Source organism: Copidosoma floridanum, unplaced genomic scaffold (assembly GCF_036245765.1).
Source record: "Copidosoma floridanum isolate Cflo_tuat_1 unplaced genomic scaffold, Cflo_Japanese_pri ptg000019l, whole genome shotgun sequence".
In the NCBI taxonomy this organism is placed as follows: domain Eukaryota; kingdom Metazoa; phylum Arthropoda; class Insecta; order Hymenoptera; family Encyrtidae; genus Copidosoma; species Copidosoma floridanum.
Window position 1 is genome coordinate 15,740,170 of NW_028321896.1, and position 23,177 is coordinate 15,763,346.

At 38.9% G+C, this 23,177-nt stretch overlaps 1 protein-coding gene across 1 annotated transcript in view; it reads left to right on the top strand.

Annotated features, from left to right (window-relative positions):
- Positions 1 to 23,177, top strand: part of LOC106636660 (uncharacterized) — a 70,005-nt gene that overhangs the window by 24,249 nt on the left and 22,579 nt on the right. The gene's annotated exons all lie outside the window — the stretch shown is intronic.

Genomic DNA, 23,177 nt, shown 5'->3' on the forward strand with positions numbered 1-23,177 from the left:
TATTATTGTTGAAAATTTTTTCATAGGACAACGTGTTTGTGTGTGCACGAGTGCTTACGTACTTTTTTTTCAGAAAGTAATAAACACTTGCATTAATTACATCGTAACTTCGTTACTATCAGGGATGTTATTGCTTTGAAATGTCGTTTTTTTTTTTTCATTCCAACCTTATAGAAGGCTGACTAATTTTTAGATACTGTCTTACGCTAAACACACTCAAGCAATATTTTATTAAAAAAAAAAAAAAGCTAATCCAATTTTAGGTACTAAAATTCATTAAGTTATTCCATTATATACTCAACATAAATCATTACGAAACTTCGACACCACAGCACCCACATTACCCTGCCATAGTCCAACATACGTACATACTGTTATAAAAAAAAAAAAAATTTCGAACGCGTAAGCTTCTGGTCTCCACATCGTGGCATGTTATAATCTCGTCTTCTTGGTTTTTTTGTCTTTTTCAATAATGGCTTCTTCACAAAGCTCGTGTCCTGAGCTCGTTAATTATCGAAAAATGACAAGGCGCGTAACTGCTGTTGCTCGTTTGAGGCCCAACATCTTTTTTTTCTCTTTCTCTCTCTTGCACGGAGGTATTTTCGGAGGTTTCGAAACCAGAGGGGGAGCTTTCACGAGACTCGCGTTGCGTAATAATCATACACACGTATCGGGCGTTGCTTAACACACTGTCTTACTAACCCATTTCGATTAACGAAAAAAGCACTCTCCACGTGCCATGATCCCTTCGACGCATATCCACACATCTTTCGGGAAACAAAGCGCTGTCTTCCATCCATTAAGTAGAAAAAAACAAACCTCTCTCCCCTTGAAAATGCTCGCGTTGGGACGGTAAAAACCTCGAAGACTTTCTGAATTATTTTTTTTTTTTCATACCAGTTGCAATATAGATAAAAATGCACGAGATGTACATACTTATTGTTGGATCAGCCTTTACGTGGCGATGGGGGTTTGAAAAAAATTTTTTCAACAAAGTCGCTTTCTTTTTTTGTTTCACCAACAATCACATGCACATTATGCTCGTTCAGTGCTTTCGCCACACCGTGTGTGCACACAGTATAGTCCAGATCCTTTTGATGGACATGTATAACGTACGCGTCGTCATCGAAGATAATACTCTCAGCATCTGCTGCACACGTCAAAGTCTGATATCTCTCTCCCGTTAATCGTGTGACATAATAATATATCAAGTTCCTACATTGGAACAAAAAAGCAGCCTTGCCCATGGAAAAGCTTAATCCCTACAGGTAGTTCTATAACTAACGATGTTTCGGTTCCGGCTGCAGCGGACCATCATCATCATCCTTCGGTGAGGGTTTGGCGCTCGCCTTCGCCCGTGTCATGCACGAAAGCCGCCGACGCAGACCTCGACCCCATTCAAGGCTCGTTTTAGCCGGCACACGCGCACACGTGTTATATAAATAATACACGCCGCACATGTACCTATACACACATAGTTTTCGCCAACAGGACGTCCATATAGATACGTCGTATATGGCACGGCGCACTTGGAATATATTATTATGCGTGATCTTTTTACGTGGGTGTGTGTATGCGTATATATAATACGCGCTCGAGTGCCCTTGCTTGCGCGCTTACAATTATTCAGCCCGAAGCAGCCCCCCTATACGCGCTTTTTTTTATTAAAACTTGGGAAGTGTAAGTCAACATTTGATTGTACAGTATTCTGCTTCCGTTCTCTATAATGTATATGGCGGGGAGGGGGGTGTCACGTGCAGTGAGGAGCAAAATGATAGGGGCGGACTCAGCAGCAGCAGCAGTGTATATTTTAGCAGGTGGACGTGGGTATAGTATATAATATAACAGAAAAGGGACAACGAGGGTGACGCGCAGCTGATGGATTTATGACGCGGGACTGCAGTGATTCCACTTCTTATTTTTTTTCATACCGATTTCGAGCGGAAGCGAGTAATGTGCGCGCTCGATTGGGCGCTGCTGCGGGCGCGATCGTGTACATAAATATAATTAATATAATGATAAAAATAAGGGTGCTGGAAACTGCTGATGGTTTTTATGGGTTTTAAGATGGTATTGTTACTTGTTTCTTGTTTTTCGCTTGTTTTGATGTTTTATACTGAAGCATCGACGGTGTACCAGTGTTCGCCTTAATCGGATAAAATACAAAATGCAGCGAAACATTCAACGCGGCCGAGATTTTTTTTTTTTTTTTTTTACTTTTTTACTTTTTTTCATGTCCAACGTAAATCATCGCGTTTTTTTTCTGGTACCGCATTTCGATGTCCTCAAGGCACTTGTGCGCTCAACGAGCAGTTCGCGATCATTTTCTCGGTCTTCTCGTCTTTTTTAAAAAATACCTACATAATGGCACTACGTGTGTCGGCAAAAAAGTATACCATGAAAAATGTAGGTGTATTTTTTTTCCAAGCACATAAAAAAAAAATTGTGCACCTCTAAGGGCATCGCGAGTATGCCGCATGTCTATGTGCAAAAGCATCCGGTCCACATAATATTAATATCTTACAGTCGTCGGGGAGGTGGGACACGCGTATACATCGGCGTTTCACGAAATCCATACAAGAAAACACGTGCCAAACGGAGCGAGAGCACACACATCTCGAATGAATGGAACCTCGAGGCAGAAGACAAAAAGCGGCTTACATCCTCGCGAAAAAAGGAAGCAAAACGACGAGAACATCCCCTCGCGAAACAAGAACGTGGGCTCGCTGCCAATATCTCTCTCTCTCCCGCCCCCGAGTCTCCTTCTTCCTTGTATTGGTATGTTCTCCGTTTCACTCGGCTTGGCGAAATTCCGCGGCCTTGACCCGTATACGTAGGTGTACACGCTTCCTCGGTCCATCTTCCTTTTTCGAGGTCTCGTTCCGATGCTTCCGCGCGGACGAAACTACCACCACACCACCTTCACCGTATAGTTCGAAAGGAGCAGTTCTATACCTCTTTTCTCTTCGTTTACTTGCTTACACGGAAGGGTCGTTGGGTTGGTTATTTCTTCTTGCCTTTTGCTTGATATGAATCGCTTATGCTTTTGAAACGTTTACGGCACGCTGACAGTGTCGTTTCAATATTTACGTTGTTTGCAATTTTTCATACGTGCATATGTACATTGATTATTCCGCAAAAGGAAACATTCATTCTTTGATTATTTTTATCAGAAAAAAACACCGGCTGCTGTCATGCGCAATACAAACACGCGCAACGTTGCAACAGAGCATGGTGTACTGATTTTTTTTTTTTGTCTTTCTCTGTGCTGTATGTACATTGTTTTTTTTAATCGCCTGTCCCGCGTATATTATAAACCCGTACAAACGCGTTTCAAAGTAAATAAAGCTGCATTCGATGTTCGTGAAAAACACGATCGAAATATATTTACCCCTCGATTTACCCCGTAGAAATGAAAGCAATGGTAGCATCGTTTAATTTAATAACAGAGAGAAATTCCCAAACTCGAAAGGATGGGAGGGGAATAAAAAAATTTCATTTCCTCGTGAGTTTACAGCTACTACTGCTGTTACTCCGAGTCACAGCAGCTCGACAACAACCAACGGTATACGTAGCAGCAAATGGTTGAAAGATGTACTAAAACTCTTGAAGCACGACGCAACAACTGAAAAAGTTTCAAGATCCAAAGCAAGCAAAAGTCGTGAAACTATTAGTCACCACGACCGAGTCACCCTCCGTTTCGCTTTGAAAACCCACCAGTTTTAAGTAAAGATGGGCATCAGCAACGAAGGGCACGTCGATCTATTATATCTATATTGATTGTCCCTCGCACGGACACTCACAAGTATAAATATATATGTACTTTTGTCATGGGCACTGGACTCCTCTCTTGCCTATATATACATTGGGGGTCGAGAAACCACTGCACGCACGAACTCTCTCGCTTTACCTATACGAGGGGCTGTGATTCGTCGACAACTCGTGCTTTTGTCTCCCTCTCTCTCAAGGGTTGGTTTTGCCTTTGTACAGCGGTTCCATGGGATTGATTTTTCATTGAATTTCATCATCACACGGTATTATTGAAACACAGGGAGGGTCATCGAGAAGAAGAAGAAAAAATGTGCAATTACGTGTTTGGAAAAAGTAAAAAAACACAACAGAATCTATGAACCCTTTCGGAGTATAACCCGCAACTTCCGAAACATTCCCGATGAAAACAAAAGTATTAGGTACTAACATGGAAAGCGATCGTTTTGGAAAACAACGACGGGCGGATTTTCCGACCGACCGACACATATGAACAGGCACACCCACATCATATCGGCCGACCAATTAGCCGCTCGATCGAAGCTCTCTCTCTCTCTTCTTTTGCCTTTTCGCGTTCAACGACCCCCTACTGTCTATTATACTATATATATATACACACACGTTAAATGTACAGAACTTGCGTGCGCGTGGCATAAGCGCTCTTTGTGCACAATATGGATCGATATAACTCACGGGGTATATTTGCTGTCGAACCATATACACATGCACATGCTAGATAAAATCCAGTAAAATCCAAGACGGTGGTGTAAACGCGGAATTGGCGAATCTCGTACGCATACATGTATAGCTCATACAAACTGGACTCCAACGTCGACGCGATAAATGTTTTACGAGCAGCTGTTTCCATTCGCTTCCGAAAGGGTATACACATATATATATATACGCGTACACGCTTGATATATAGCTGGAGGGAGGGGAGGGGGAAGTTTCAGACATCGTAAAATCTCATGAGGGGTTGGGGTGCGCTCTCCGGATCTCGTGCCATCGGTCGATTTTGTAAACGGTAACAGTTACAGTTGCTTTTTGGAGCAAGTTAATTTTGGTATACACGTGGTGTATGTACTGTATGGCACTCGAGACAAATCGATTTTTATCGAGTATGGGGCACGGGATAAGAGCTCGAGGGAGTCGGGGAAGGAATTAGGATTTAGGGATCTAAGGACACGCGATATATTCTTTTTTTTTTTTTTTTTTTTCGCCAAATTTAACGATCCAAGACCTCTCGAGATGTGCTTGCTTTTCTTTTCCTCGACGCCCGCTATCTCCGATGTTTATTTATTGTTCAAGGGTACAAGTATACGTGAAACTGAACGCCCGTGTGAGTCAGCAGTTAGTTGGGGATACTTCGAGGGGGAAAAAAACAGATACATTTCCAAATTGACTTTTCTTACGAGTGAGGGAATTTGGCGAACATGTAAAAAAATATTCCTGATATCCGTTTATACAAACAATATATACCATATTGAATACTTTTTTTGCTATGAAATATTCATGCAATTTATTTATGTTGTTTCTTTCTCGAGGAAAATTGACCAATTTTTTGGAAAGCATCGCTCTCTCGCTTCAATACCTATCGGACACATCCTTTGCATTCGCGTTATGCAGTGTCCGTGTGGCTTTCATTTTTTCTTTTTTTCACACGGCGCGTATAATTTTTTATGGATTCAAGATATAAAAATTGGAAGCCGTGGGTCATAAAAACGTTTTTTGTATATAAAGTATATAGACGTGAAACAAAAACAAACAACAAAAAACGTATACAGCTGCAATCAAGTCGAAGGTTGGCTTTCCTTTGCTGTACACCACCACCACCAACAACAGCACACACGACCCCTCTCTCGATGATCTTTCCGTCCAAACAGAGGGTGTGGTTCCACTATACGATTGATTCCCACGTATCACAAGATTGATCCTCTATATTGGCTCTATGGTCGAAACGCAGCCAGATCACTTACGTTATCCTGAATTTGCGCTGCTATTGTTTGAGACACCTGTACTAATTGTCGTGGTATGTTTTTTTTTTTTTAAACCATTCATTTACTCTCTATAGTGATGATAAAACGAACAGATTTTGACTTTTGGTTGGATAACAAAGTATATTTATTATACCTACCGGTGGTGTGGTCAGTGTCAACCATACGATAACAATACAATAAATTGCAACGACCAAGCGCGCACTCTGTCGTTTCTCCTTGTGTAAGTATAGTAATGCTTAAAAAAAAAGAAAAAAGGTATACGCGTGTAAGGTTTTTAAGGGTAGATCATCGAAGCGAATTGGATCTTGTCCAAGGTCGAGTTTTAATAATTCATAAATTCCCCCCCCCTTCTTATCCTGAAGGATGCAGACTTTATTTTTTGGAAAAGTATGAGTATCGATCACTGGGCAAAACGATAACGGGGAAAAAAAAAACCCATCGTCCGAGATCGTTACGTCAACGCATTACCCAACATCCAGTGACCAGTACTTTTGGCGCTGCAACAAATTGCAAATAAATAGCGAAAAAAAAAAAAAAAAAAAAAAATCTTCAACCCATTTATTCATACGCACATATATAATTATATTATGTACCCGGAGGTGAAACTTCCAAGACAATATTTACCCTTTAGGTGATATATTATATACACCTATATTACGCGGTGAAAAAAACACGCGCCAAGTTAGCGATCCATACAACTGTTAATTTATCATTTCGCCCAAAAGTTTGCGTAACCCCAGCTCTCTTTCTCTATTCACCTGATTAATCAGCCGGATCACCGTTTATACATTGCACATGTATAGACAACAAACTCGCAGCTGCAGCGCCGATACATAAAACACGTAACGCGATCTATTTGCGCGATCGGTGCTTGCGTAACCTATATTATGCTTTGCCCCATTCGCACCAAAAAAAAAAAAAAAAAACAGATGCTGCTCTCCATCTTGGTGGGATAACGGGGATTGTGCGAGGGCGAGAGTTTTTGCGACGCGCATCTGGTGTTCTTCTCCTGCTGTAACGCGTGATGGATGCGTCGTCGACGAGTGGCGTGTGTATATGTATCTCCAAGCGCTTCGTAAAGTATCGCCCTGGTTTTTGCGTAACCGGACACTCGCTCTCTATAAAACTGACGGAATGGCCGTCTGTATTTATTATACCAAGTGCACGCCCCTGTGTTTTCAAAACTCCTGTTACTACAACATTTGTGCGAAAATCGATATTTTTACTTTGCACATGTACTCTACTCACATGTTGCTCGCCTCAACATCATTTTGTGTGTTTGTCGTGTTGCTTATGTTCAAAAAAGCGTAGATGATAACCTAAAAAATACAGTTGTTACTTATTTTTCATCGCGTTACAGATTACAGTCACGAACTTTAATTCGCGTCATTTTACCATACTATATCTTTTTTATTCGTCGAGTAATTGCTTCCACCGTGTGAATTTCCAGGAGCTGAAGCAATGATGATTCGAGTAAAAGATCGAGACCAATTTTTTTTTGCTCTCCTGCCACGTGTTCGACCACGTGTCATTATAACACGAGCGTCTATTCACGAATACGGCGATATGTAGCTCTCTGTGCCATTTGTAAAGAGTTGAAAAAAAAGGGGAGGACCGACACGGGAAACGCTTTGCACGTCCATCTCATGTGTTTTTAGAGACGTTGTTGTATAATATGTATGTATACACGATCTAAATACTCTGCATACTACCGACTCTCACGAGTTGAAAAGTTATAATAGTAATGCTCTTTGTGCGTGTTTAACAACTTTTTTTCTTTTTTCGTTTGCAAATTGAAAAAAAAAATTATGTTTGGCCTGGGAACGTCATCATCTCTTCACGTTTCGGCTGACAAATGTCTTTGTGTCGAGAGACATTTTGTTGGTAATTTAATGAAGTCGGGATGCGGAAGTTTATATGCGTAATACAACCTGACGTTGTTACCCCCTAATTTATCTAAAAGCATTGAATTGGTCAAAATATAAAAACAAAACGAGGTAAAGCAGCCTCGTTGATTAACAGGGTGTGAAAACACGAGCATTTGGATGTCTGGAACTGCCGAGTTCATCGGCTGTGTAATTTAGACATGGGAAAACATTTTTACGCTCCACGGCGGACCAGAGAAAGTAATAAAAGTGGGCCATACTACAATGTTTGTATGATATTGTGTAGACGTACTATCGAGGCTCTATTTCATCAATAATAACGTATCGGAAGAAAAGCAGAGGCGAACACAGCGCCGATAATAACAGAATTTTCGAGCTGTCATGGGCCCCAAGGGACTTTCGATATTGTTGTACCTGCCCAGGTTTTGCACGATATTCACAAGAGACAAGGGCACACGTGGGGAGAGGAATTCTCACGGGAATCTTTTTTTTTCTCGTTAAAAAAAAGGGGGAGAGGGTTGAGACTTTTAGTCCATTTAGTTTTGAGGGCAAGACAATTAATTTTCTTTTTTTATTTATCTGAGACTATAAACATTGTAACTCTGTTAGATATTTTTTGCTCGGAGCTCACAATAACATACGTTCACTTGTATTATACTACGAGTGATGCTCTATCTACCATCGCACGGATGATTCACCTCTTGCGTACAAGGAAACTAAATATACGGAGAACACTTTGATAAAAAAAAAAGACTTATTTGGGGTACACGTACAAAATCGTACATTGTTACAATATATTATGTTTTGTAGTCGAAACCACTTCTCGACTGCCCAATGTATCTAATGGAGGAGCTGTTAATGAAACAGTACAGATAACGAGAGAGCACGTAAGTGTCATTTATTTTTCGTCCTTACGCTCATCGTGACTCCATCAAGTGCTCGCGTATATTATATTATACGCACACGTGTTAGAGGAAAAAAAAATATTGTGCAAAATCCTTGCCTCTGTATTACGGTCAAGATGTTTTGTGGGAAAGATAAATTTGTAATCGTTTTAATCGTACGATGAATAATTCAAGCTAATTTTCTCGATGATAATCGAGCTCGGCACCTTAAAAATACATAGATTTTCATTAAAAATGTATTTTTTTTTATTTTTTCCCCGATAATTGATTTATTTCGTTGTTTTCCGATAAAAGAAGATGCGGGTGTGCTTTTGTTACTTTACTCGTAGTTTAAGTATTTTTTAAACGAGCTGTGGAATATCGAGATTAGAAATAATGCAAGAAGAAAATACTTATTTTTAAATCAATACTCACTTTGGAGCACGGAATCCTGAGGAATCATTGCCTAACTGTCTTATTGTTTTTGTAAACAAACTGAAACGATGGGGAAAAAACATTCGATTCAATCTCGGCGCAGATAATTTAATACTACGTGTACAGTAGAGGGTTTTTTCGCCCATACAAATTTGTTCGTATAACAAGTTATCACTGAGGAAAATACAGTTTTTTTCTTTCCTCAAGTAACAAGTAAAATATCGAAATGATTAAATTCCTGAAAAACCCATGCAAATCCGATGAATATTATAAAATTTTCAAACAAATGAATAAACGAGAATACAGAAAAATGTAAAAAGTAAAAAAAATATCCAGCTCTTATGTTATGAAATCGAGTTATGTTTATATCTTGTACTTCATATTCTTAATTAAATTTTGCCAGTTTTTACGATGAAAAAAAAAAAAACACTACTAAAATTGTGTATAGTTTTTCAGCGCACGACTCATGTCGTAAAAAATTCCACAAACGAGCAAAAATTTAATTTCGAGTCGAAATACACGGAAATACACTTTTTTCATATTTCTCTGTTATCCATTACGACATCCAATATTACGATTTAACCTATCTGAAATAGTCTTATTATTATCATCATTGCTCTTGCAAAATGCGTAATGGATACACAAGATTACTCGTGTCTATTTTCGTTTATTCGTTTAAAAACTCTTTTAGACCGCGAGATTGGAGTGGCCGAACTGTTTCTGTAAACTTATAGTTGCAGGAGCGATACAATCGAGGGCTGCGAAATAACGATCTACTCACGTGTACCGACCTAAGTAGCAATTCAAGGAAAATTGTTGGACATTTACTTTTAATCTATACATCGACGGCATGTCATTATTATTAAAACCCACACTTTTTTTTACAATGACTTATAAAAATCATTTTTCATCGTGACGCAACCATGTTCAAGAAAATAAAACATGAAGTAGACACGCCAGCCATCACAAATGCAATAAAAAAAAAAGATGCACGCGTCATATCCCACTATACACGCGCATCCTCATAAACATCCAGGCTGTACCGGTAACACGACACGCAGACCCAAATATTTGCCAACGTTGATAAGCTCGGTAAAAAAAAAAAGGGAACGGAAACAGAGTGAGAAAAGACCCAGCAGTTTCAAAGCCGCGCATAATAACACACGTGACGAGACAACTGCTCCCGATGCTCTGCTTTTTCTATATACTCATATATTATACACGCTGCAAAGGTGTTGTCGCGTTTCAAGCGATGCTCCACATCATCCGCAATACTTAATTCCACTTATCACACTCGGCTTGTAACCCGATATTACCATTGCGTGCTCGTTGCTCTCATTTTATTCAGATTCAGAGCTTGTGAAGTGTGGCTGCTGCATATAATACATATACAGTGGGTTGATTGGCTTTTAAACGCTTGTGGGTGTTGTGTGTGTTCGAGCCCGATTTCGTTACCGACACTCTCGGTTATATCTCTTTGATGATGTTGCTACTACTTTTGCAATATTAAAAAATTTACATAAGATTTTTCTCTTAGAACCGGAAATTTACATATCAGCAAGAGGATATTGGGTTGGTGTACAATTTTGAATCATCCACGTATCGTTTTAAAAAGTAGGGCGTATTTTTTATAACTTGTTAGTAAACCCAACATTGAGGAATAAGTAATATTCAACAATGCATGATTTATCTCTCGATTTACCTTAGAAAAATAGGACTTGGATCGAGAAGAAAAAACAAAAAAAAAATCAAAATGATCGTTTAATTTATCGTTTATTTGTTATGTACGAAGCGCGTCCCTGTAACTGAAGGTCTTCCAAAGTAGTCCACTTATTTAGTTGTGAAATCCTAAATTGATCGGGGATAATGAGATTCTCAATATTTAAATTCGAGAGATAAATAATTTTGCACTGTGCATAATTTGGAAAACAAAAGATACAAAACATTATATGATTAGGTGAATACCGAGAGTAGCCATTGTTATAGGGCAATTACCATTTTTTCGTTTTGTATGGTAAAACTGTATTGTCCTGTACTACGTCAGAGCGACGTTTGTTTGGTTGACGGGAGGGGAAAACTGTAAAAAGCTAGTGGAGAAGAGAAGAAAAGAAAAATAAACAAAAAAAAAAAAAAAGAGGACGCTAGATCGAGAGGATCCTGGCTGGTGTTCCGCGGGCAATTTGTCTTACTGTTCAAATAGATGGAAGCAGCTGCTGACCTGATTTTGCATTTCGCCCGGAAAAACTGGGTCTGGTTCGCGCCCGTCGACTTCGGCTCTTTGGACTTGTATCACGTGTCGATAAAACGTCTTGAAGAATTTGCCGATTCAACATCATTGACCCCCTTTTTATTAATTTCATGCGAGTGCAATACGTCATCGTTGGATTTTCATTTCATCTTCTCTGAATTTTTCACTAAATTACTGCCGTTTATTCTACCCTCCTAAATTTATTATCTCAGCTTTATTTTTATTTCACTTGAAAAAATCATCAAGCCTTTTTCACATTTTCCAAGTACAATTAAATAATTGAAACGCACCCTATGCATCTCCGAATATCCAAACGAATCGAGTGACACAAAATCACAGGCAAAGACTTACACATGACGTGGTACACCCGCACGTACTTGCTCCGCAAAACCAAAAGAAGCACAAGCTTTTCGCAACAGTCTATGTGTCACCCTTTTTTTTCCCTATACTGATGCTCTTTAGGTATAAGCGGCTAATGTGTAAGTATATAGCAAAGCGGTCAGTATGCCCCTTTTTGGATTTTTCGTTCAAACGAGATCGAAATCGTTTTTTTTTTTTTTCTCCTCTCACCGATAATGTTGCGTCCAAGGAGACACGCGTAGTTTATATATAATAGATATGGACTTGATCGGCGGTCTTGAGTGATTACATAAATATATACGTGCAAAGTGACGCAATGGATTGTCGCGGTGTGGCGTTTGTGGCCTTTTTGAGAATTTACGTACATGAGTTGCGAAACGATGAGGTTGCATTTGTTGGAAGGAACGCTTGTGCTTATTTTACGTTGACAAATGCCGCAGAGGTACAGCTACGGTGTTGGTCGAGTGAAAAGAAGGTCCCTAGAACGAGAAAATCGTGCAATGTGCGCATCCGTTCGAGTCCTAGTCTTTTACTCGCCCAATTTATTTGTAGTATAAGTATTATTGTCGTTGCAAAGCTTCAGTAAAAGGACAGGTGACGGCCGATGATATGGCTACCTTGATTGTGACGTAACTATTCAATTAGAAATTTGAATATTGTTTAAATATTTTTTTTTTTTTTTTTTTTTTTTTTTTTCAATTCTTCGACATAAATATAATTCATACAAGAGGGCGTCAACTGATATGACTCAGCTGGTAGAATAAAATAGTGGAAACTGAAAGTAAGTAGGGGTCCGAGCCTCGAGATTACGGGGCAAATGATGCCAATGAAATCGTAAAAGTAAAGAAAATTTAAATCTCAATTCTGAAGCAATTTTAAGTTTTTTGGCTTCTCCAAAACTTACTATGCATTCAAATTTATTGTTTGGTTCCAAAAACTAACAAACAAAAAAAATTACAATGTAGAGAATTGAAAAGAGAAAAAAAACTGCAGATAACAGTAGGGTATGGACGCACATGTCCCGTACAATAGCACTCGACAGCACAGCATCCCCGAGCGTGATAAAATATTTCAAAGAGCTCGACAAGACGACGCGCCGAGAGCAGAGCCGCCACAAGGTGTTACCCAACGATTCCTCGCGCAAACACGATTGCAATAATTATTACCCACGTAAGTACCGCGTGCGCTCACTTTTTCCAAAACCAAAAAATTTGTCACAAATGATACACCCTGCGGCAGCTCGTCGCCCTATACTTACCATATAAACACACCACAACGCCGAGAGAAAAAAGGAAGGGGGGGGGGGTACAAATAAGAAGAGTCCCGCTAATTACGCGAGCCAAGGGGTCTCCTTTCGCAATCGCGGGCTCTTTCGCCCACCTTTTGCCTAACGAGCTGGACCCGGGCAATCATCATTACTTTTCGCCGTTTAATGAGCCGGCAAGAGAGTACAGTACATGCATACACACACAGGGGGGGAGGTTTGTTTTACCGGTTTTCCCGTAACTTTTATCAATGCGCGGGCCTTTGTCGCTGAAAAATACCAACGAAGGCCGACCCCCCCGCATCCGTCCTTCGGGAATTCCAGCGTTTCGGAGAAACATCGGTGGTGACATATCAGGCGATCCTCCATGCATCGTCGACGAGCTGCACAGGGCGATTTATCGTCGCATCAAGCGTGCCATATACTTGCCGAGGCGTCGAGAGAGTTATGTCACGTTACGCCGGCCGATACATATGTAATTGTACTCTCGTTAATGGAAAGGAGTGGGCACGTGTATTGAATACACCCTGGTCAAGCAGTTTGCCAATAACCTTGATCGGGAGCGCCGAGACCTTGCGTTCGCGTCGCGCTTGTGCACCGCGAGTGCTCTTCTGGCGACTGGCCCAAAGTCACGATTATACATACGTATAACCTACGTGTTAACGTATGGATCAGTTTTTTTTTTTTTTTTTTGTTATTGAGAGCCGGTGATTCTTTCCGTTTCGTCGATCCATCCCAAGCTCGAGTCCATATGGCTTTGTGGGCTATACACGAGCATTTTCTTTCTCCATTTAATCAAACAAGATGGGTGGAGGAGGAAAAACAGCTTTTACTTTTATTCTGTACGGGTATGGAAACTCATATCGCGAGTGGCTTGCTCTTCTTACGTGCAGGATCATAAGTAGTATAGGAGCATATAAGTCTCTTGGTACCGCAGTGCCTTTAATGCAATTTAATTTGCGAATGAAATTTTTTCGTTGTTCCATTTGAGATTCAATCTTATTAATGGTTCCAAGTGAGGGTACAAAGAGAATAGGTTTTTTTTTTTTTTATTTCATGCAAACACAACGGCCTGTACTGGAATTTCAATAACTTTTAGTCCTATTGTCTATTAATTAACTTGATTGTACCTATACATGGGTGTATGCTTTTTCCTTAGACTGTCCGACGTGTTTGATGGTGCAATCGAAAGTTCCTCGCTGACTCATCCGTCCTGCAACGAATGGCATCCTCGGGATGTGCCAATTAAGTCCAACGGTACCATAAATCCTCTGCCTTTTAGACCAATTGGGTGTATAGTAAGGAACGAGGCTGTAAACATCATTGCACGCGCATACATATGTATAGGCAAAGGAAAAACAATATGATAATTTGCAGATAGCCTGTATCGAAATTGTCTGGCGCCACCAAACCATCAACTCTTACGTATATGTTAGCCCGACCATCCACTTGTCCCTCTCTTTTATGAAAGGCAAAATTTACTATAGCTCCTTGACTCCTTTGATTCGACAGAACTCGGCGGTCAGCTAAAATGGAACAATGGCAAAAAGTATGGACGGACAAAGAAAAGCGCGAAGGCGAACGGATGAATCCGCTAATGTGCACGTCAAACAATCGGCTCATCGATGTGCACACGTGATATATCCGATTAGGTGTGTATATAGACATATTACTGGCGATTTCTACATAATTGCTCTCCAACTCCACAGAGGCGGTGCCAAGTACACTCCCGCTATCGTATAACGATCGGGAAGAGACCGTGTACCGGAAGCTCGCAACGCTTCGCTAAATTTTAACTCTCCTTTGTTTCCACGTCCATATATACATACTCGTCTAGATATGGGTGTTCGCGCTTTACGATTAGCATACGATTGTCCGAATTTCTAAATCCAAGTGTATACCTGTGTCTTTAACGATATCGGAGGTAATATATTTCCCGATATCTTTGATGTCACGTGATGATTCAAAACAAATCTTCATTTTGTCGAGTCGACCGGTGTTTGGTGAAGGAGGTTCAATTATTTTGTCAAAATGCAGGGAAGGCATTGAAACATCCAACAATAAATAATACATTCAGAGTGTCAGGAACCTGTATGTGAATTTTTTTAACCACAAATTTTTAATTGAGGACTGCAATAAATTAAAGCTCGTTTTTGATGAACAGAAAAATTTGTGGTGAAAAATATTTTGAATTTTAATTACGCAGAGTTTTAAATGGTTGTTGTTAAAACTTTTACTGCTTTCTCTGCATTTTGAGATAATCATTCAATCTGTTTGAAACACGATCCTCTTGGATCACATGGCAGTTAAATGCCCACGAAATCTTTTGACTTACCGGCGATGACGAAACGACGAAATTGGCAAAGTATGCCGACCTATATACGGGTCATATCGCGTGTGCCACATGTTTGTGACCTGCACCATTGAATTTGATTTGACAAAAAGAGCTGTTACCGATGCATATATATGTGCCATGCGTTATGCTTTTGTGCGAATAATAAAGAGCTGGGATAAAATTTACGAGATTTGTATTACAAGTGCACTCTCCGTGACGACACGAAATTTCTCATGTTTGCACACTGTATTTATTGCAATAATAATGATGTATAAAATAACAGGTTTTTTTAAGTGTACATTGACTCGGTGGTTGATTGATTATTCGTGTAATTATTGCAGTGATGCAATTCATACTCAACACGCTTGAGTTTGCAGTGATATCTTGACTAAAAACTCATACTGAATTTTAATTGAAAACATAGTAAACAATATACTCATAAGCAAGCATAATACCGCATATGGATTTTCCACTGGTAAAAAGTGGTAATGGTGGTAAACACGCAATGTTTGTGTTCATAAATATCTCGTTTCTCCGTGGTACAATAAACTAATGAAAGTTTCCATTCATCTCGTTGCATCTTTTTAAATTGCCCTTGCTCTCTCTCCCTATACGACTACTACTACTATACGACCCCTTTTATTTTATTGTCTTATATGTTTGTCTTTTGCTTCGTGTACTTATATAGGACGAAGAAAAAGAAGAAGAAGGTGCATAAGAAAGAGGATTAGGTAGTATGAGCAACTCAATTGAGAGATTTGAGAGCAGCTCGATGACACAATGAGGATTCGTTTAAGGCGAACCATCACCACCATCATTATTATCCTCGTTCGCATTCCAAGCACCTGAAGAATCCAAATGGTAATAGCTGTGGCAATGATACGGATCCCAATTTCTCTCTCTCTCTCACCGCGCACTGATTGACCGTATCGCGTTGTTGATGGTTTATGTTATGTTGACCTGGTGAAGGCGCAAAGAGAAACTAGGACTCATTGTGACTCGTCGTGATGCAACGTGGTTGAGACTAAACCTTAAGTTTCATTGTGCGCCATATTTTCAACAATCTTATTATGTATAAATTGTACTCAACAAACTCAAATGGGATGCTTTTACAGTTTGTCAATGTTTAAGTTTAGGTTCCTATCTTTCTTTGAAGGTAATCAAACAACAACAAAATAAACAAATGTTCCATTTACAACAAAACGATTGAGGAAAGTTACATCGGTGCTGGGGACAATAATCGATAGCACTGTAATTTTAGTGATCGCAGAATTTTACGATATTTTCTACACAAGTCGTAAAATTCTGCGTTATTTAAGATGTGCACAGTATACGTTGAATTATCTATACATTTAAACAAGAAAGAAATGTGTTCAAATTAGTCAATTATCAAACTAAATATAAATTTGTAGTTAGTACCATGAGAAAGTATAGTAAAAAGTACAATTAGTTTTCGTGATTACCGTTATACTTTTTATCATCAGTTTTAGTGTATAACTCTGTGTTTGGGGGTCCTATCGACTGTTAACTTTCATATGAAAGGTCTTCTAAATGATGGATAAGTAGTTAGAAATCATTATTTTTTTTAAATCTACTTAAATAACAAACCTTAAAATTTATTGTCCACACTTCTTAAGATATACTTTTAGTATTGCGCGTAAACTTATTCTATATTTTCTTTTGGCAAATGATTACAAAGAAACATTACGAATAAAAACGTAACTCATACGTTAGAAATTACCGACAACACTAACTAGTTACAATTGACGAAGTAATTCATTTTACTGTTGAAGAAAAATCATGAAATTTCTGTTGTATTTCCATCATAGCCATATAAAAAAGAAAGAAACAAAATAGGTACGTAAAATCGTGTTTACGGACTTTCTACTTTCACAGCGAAATAATAACAAGACACTGTAAACACCGACATACCTATACGTTTCATGGCGAACGCGCCTACAATTTAGTGCATGGCTCGGCTAACGCGAACTTAAACACACCTCGCCCAGTCTGACGAAGGGGGAAATCAACCAAAATGACGAATGGGAAGCCATCTCCTCCGGGAAATTACAGCCCCACATACATGCTCCCCCTATATTACACCCTAAAGAGCTCCTGATATTTGCGTGGAGCGGAATCTTCCTCCACTCCTACTTTCTCCCTCTGACGTTATCTACACGCCTGTGTACCTGCCAATTGAAAATCGATGCCCGTGCACGTCATGTACTTATATGCGTGTTATACGCTTTCGTAACCCGTTAACTTTATTGTCCGCGGGGGGATGGTTTTTTTCCTCTTCCACGTAAGCGCTTCGCAAGATTTATCTTATCGGCTGATCTGCCGCACGTGTAACTATTGGCTTCGATTTGATTCGTTTGCACAGAGTGTGCGCATTATTGCGTATGGAAACGGGGTATTCCTAGGATCGATCGGATATTATATATGTTTTACCAATTGTACTCTCTTCATTTTGTTTGATACTTACCTTTAAAGATACTTAAATGGTGGTAATTAATTTTATTCGTCGTCTTTTTTCCAAGCTCATACAAAGTTTTTCACGAGCCCCCTATAATGGTCTTTAAAAGTTTTTTTTCGCAGCAAAGTGGGTCAAGTGTTACCAGCTTAAGCTGCCGTTAAATAGGTCGGAGTTTTTTAAATTGACAAAATTATGTTTTCGCGCGTCTGCAGTCGCGAACTTTTCTTCCGTAACAACTTTACGAATAAACTTGTACGACGCACACGACTAAGTCGACAAGTAAATTGTTGTGAAATAGTTGGAGTAGTTGATATTGAACTATTTTTATTTCATTTATGACGAGTTTCGTAGTACACTCCCGTAGTTTCTGAACATCTGTTGGTAATAATGTTTAAGCTGTTAATTAATAGTTTCCCTAACTTATTGGCTTATTCTGCACACACGACCATACCTTAATGGTGGTTGATTCAAATTCCATATTCTCCTACTTTACAGCGCACCATTTTTTTTTTGTTCAACTTGTGCAAAGTAAAAATTTTTCGGTCGATTGTACCACCTGATCTTTGCCCGACCGATAGAAAAAAAACTTTGAATGCCAACCTTATCTTTTTTCATCGCTTCTATTTGCATAGTTTACATCAACTCGTGATACTTATTGTTACCAAAGCGATGATAATTTTGATAAAAATCACAAGTTCACCGTCTCTTCACGCGCTTCACAACACACCGTATTATACGTAATCGGTATTTTTTTGTTCAAGCTCTTATAATTTGGCGTGCACTCGTTAATTCGTCTCATTTAACGAGCGTTAATTAAATGTTATTCACTTCCGGACGCTCTTTCAAGTGATTTTATCAAATGTTCTTGTATGTCCACTATTTAGCCAACTCATTACATTGTTTATCATTTGGTAAAAATTATAGTTTTGAGGGCTTACTCATAATAATTTACTAAGAATGAAAACTAATAAAATACACTGTACTTTGAATTTCTTTTCAATACGAATAAACCTCGAAATAAACGACATAAGTGCAAACGTATTATTACAATCGATTTTGTCGATGGTGCTATTTTGACAGTACAATTCAGCCGAGCCGCCATAATCCATTAAACAATTACAATAACTCATTTAAATATCATTTTTCCAATGATTTCTTCATTCGATGTTTTATTCATAATGACAAATGCAAAAACAATAAAAATAATCTACAAACCGTTGTTATTCGTAATAAAATAGAAGAGAAAAACAACTTAGTTCTTAGAAAGTACATCCTCATCATCCAGTGCAAAAAGCTATCCGGGAGCTGTAGATGAGGAAAGGAAAAGCTCTCCCGATGATCGAAAAGTCTCCATATGCACGAAAGCCATTCTTGCACACATCATGAGAGATGCAGGGGGGGGGGTCTTCCATCCAAGACAATCGAACGAGTTTCCCGCGGGCCCGTGATGCCGCGTCGAAGAAAATAAAAACAACGAGAAGAGAAAAATGCCATATATATATACAACAGTCTGCAGAAAGTGGAGGGGAAGTCGGAAAGCTGAATGGAGATGCGGAAATAGACGCGCGGCTGTACTTTTTTTTTGTTTGTCGTTCCATTCGTTTGTCGCGAGTCGTGCGTTTTTAGTCCGACGCGACTCAAGAGAGAAAGAGAGCAGCTCCATATATTATATGGGGTTACACGTGCATCTATGCGTGGCACATACTTACAACCGACGCGCCTTCGTTTTCCTGTTACAAAACGGGGTTTCTCAGCACGCGCTGTCTCGTGTACTTACTTGTAATGGAGAAGAGGCGTTGTTGCATCGACCGGTAAATAAAAGTAGGAAAAAAAAAAAAAAAAAAAAAAAAAAAAAAAAAAAAAAACAAAGATGAAGATTCCAATTTATTTTTGGCTGCTAAGTATACAAAAATCGCTTGCCTCGTCGATCCGTTAACAATCGCGTGTGTTACCGCGGTTCGTCGAGGCGATAGTTGTTCATCGATTGAGGGAAATTTTGCGCGATCGGGGCGAATTGAGTGAAAAGATGCTCTCGAGACAATTGCTCAACAAATCGAAACATTTTTATACGCTAAATTCTCAGACTCCATTACGATTCAAAATAGTGAATATGAATAAGCTTTAATTGACCGTTGGTCATCACCTACAATATTTCGGTAGTTGATTTAATATAGTTTTTCAACATAATCAATTCGGTATTCATGTGACGGACAACTGTACCATTAAATGTAATGCGTATAGGATGTTTTTGCTCTAGTCGAGAAAAAAAAAAAAAAAAAAAAAAAACCAAAGATCGACCGCCGATTCTGACAACTTACGTAACTTTATGACACACGTAGCAGAGAGCGCGATTATCATTCATCACGTACATTATACTTACGTATACAACATTCTTCTTTTCAGACTCGACCGTTCTTTTAAAGCCAATAAGTACAAATGGCGCGAGATAATACGTTCAAAGTCACCACCTACAACCTCGTTACCATCAAAACGAGAAATCGGCCGAATTAGCGTACCAGAGTTGCAGTGCAGTGTCTTTATTTACAAAATCAGGTGCAATAGAAAAAAATAAAAAAAACAACGAAAACAACCACCGGTGACGTACACGATACTTATACCGAGTATACCTATACTCGGGCTTGTATCATTATTGTTCAACATGACGAATATATAACGTATATATGTACATGTACCACATACTTGACTATCGACACGCGAACAGTATCGATTTGCTTTTCCAAGGAGATGTAAATGTACACACACTCTTTGCGCTTTCTTCGAAGTAAAAACGATACACGATGTGACACGTGATACGCATATCGATTGTGGTATTCAACACGTATATACACAACAAACACCGATGCATTAAACAACGGCAATCGTATTCATTTCGCGGGATCGTGGTGCTTTTTTTTTTTTTTTTTTTCCCTCGTGAGAATACGAGAACGCGTGCCTTGATTAATTGGGTCTCGCGACATTGAATTTCCCTCAATTGGGTTAACAGGCCGTTGTTACGAAACACGCGATTGTTGGGCTGAGCGCATTCTTTTTTTTTTTTTTTTTTTCTCTTTCACAGGCGGAAAATGCGTGGACAGATTAGTTGCAGGGCGGAGAAAATAATTGTGGAGAGTCAAGTTGGGCATGCCACTGTTTCGTCACACTTGTCTCTCTTTGTGGAAGAGCGTAGTAAGTAGATCAGTTCGACTGGAAACCGAAGCCGCACGTGTGCGAGGACACGAAATAAGTATCCTCTCCGTTGATTTATATATAACACTCGCCAACCAAACTCTCTGCAACATCATGAATATATACATTTAATATACCAATAAGAGCATATGTGTGTGCATATTTTATCGCAGGACAATTAGGCATCGCACACGCATGGGCCATTTGACTGTGCTGCGAATAGGAGGTGATTTTATCTCTACGTTTTTCATTTTTAACCCAAGGTTTGTTTTGCACGGCCTCAATCCTTATTTTCATGCTAATTGTACTGAGGCGCACGCGCGAGTAATTAACGCAGATTCGTTCTTAGGGATGTAATTTTACTTATTTCATTATTTCCAATGGTAATTATGCGACATTTAGTTGCAAAATATTGTAGAAACCTTTTAATGTATATAACATAATATTCATATATGTATTTGATATTATCTGTATGCAATAAATTAACGAGCTATATTTTTCTTTCTGTTACAGGTGGGTTGGACAATACATGTACTTGCGTGTGTAACTTTGGTGAAATTCATCACACGTTTTTTGCTAATCTCGTCCCACACGAGTGTAGTCGTAAGTCTTGATCGTTTGATTTTTCTTGGCCAAGTTGGGAGGGAGCATCGCGAGTGAGTGTATTAAAGTCTCGCAGCTTGCTTGCATAAAAGATTTTCCCATGAATAATTTTCCTTGTTGAACTAGATGGGGCGTTGGAAAGTTTTCAACGATATTTAAAGCTCTTGATGTTTTTTTTTTTTTTTTTTTTTTTTTTTCTTCCCTATTCGAGGATCTAACAAAAATAAGACGTATCTCATTTTACAATGAAAGACTTCCATACAAGGCTACAAAAATCCAATGACCCATGATTGTTTTTCTGTACCAATTACAGTATTTTTTTTTCTTTTTTTCGTGAGAAACTATAATTGGATATAAACGTAGGATTTCGTTACAATTACAGTTATAGACGCAAATAAAAAAAATAAAAAAAACTGACATACGGTGTAGTTATGTATAATTATGATTTACATAATCTATAATATACCTATCAGACACAAAAAAATTGACATTGAAAAAAAAAAACCTGCAACCTCATCACGCTCATATACACACACAATCGGCGTTTTCCACGAAGCAAAAATAAATTATCGTGGATCCAGGCCCATCCTTAAATAGTATACCCGAAAACGTATGGGTACACAAGCTACAGCAAAGGCCACCACCTGTCGCCACATATTATCCTTATACAGGTATACAATACACCCCTTTTCTCTCTCTGACCTCGGGGTCCTTCGCGAAATTTATTAGCACCTCAAGTTCACTGCTCGTCTCGCGTGTTTGCGCCGATCGATTTCGCCCATTTGATGTTTGCGGACCACGACTTTCTCCACCGACGTTTTGCGCCATGGTACAACCACCTATGACGTAACGTATAGGTATAGGTGGATATTTACGTAATAAAAGGAAGACGTGCTTATAATCACCTCCTATTTGTCTTAAAATGTGTTTGAAATAACTAATATACCCATGGGATTGTTATTGATTCCATGCGACAGACTCAATTTTCCATTGGCTCGCCTATACGTATTACACTGCGCTCTGGCTTTGGTTTGTCTTGTTTTTCTCCTCCTCGCTGCGCGGCTTATTGAATTAGTGTGGTCGCCCCTGATATAAGACTATATATATATATATTTATGTATATATATTCATCCACCGCGTGTATTGATTTAGTATTGACTCGGTGCAATTTCATTGTTATTGTTTCTCTCGTCTCTTATTTCCGTGTAATTCGTAGATACAAATCTATAAAGCTTCATCCAGCTAGTTATTTTAAGTTTATATATTTATCTCGATTTTTACTATTATTCTTTTTAAAAACTTGATGAGAGACGAAATTACTGATTACATAATGAATCGACGAAAAATTAGTGAGAGAAATTGTACAATTTTACCGGTGTGCGGTGGTGCAATATTTTCCGAGTTATCTCCTGTATACTATTATAAAATAAAAAGATAAAGAAAAAATGTATATATATATGTATGTATGTAAAAGAAAGAACTCGAAAAAACTGATATTTAGCTGTACCTATGACAGAACAAGGACCATTCTTTTCACCCCGATAAAAAGGAAAACTGTACAAATGACGAGTGCGCTGAGAGCAGAAGTCTACTGCTGCACACAGATTGGCCCTCTCCGCCGCTTGTTCGGAAAACGGCCCCGTATACTTAATTAAAATAAACGATGTTTCAGATGCTTTTTTTTAGAAGTTTATTGGAAAATTTTGCCGATTGTTTTTAATAAGTTTATAGATTA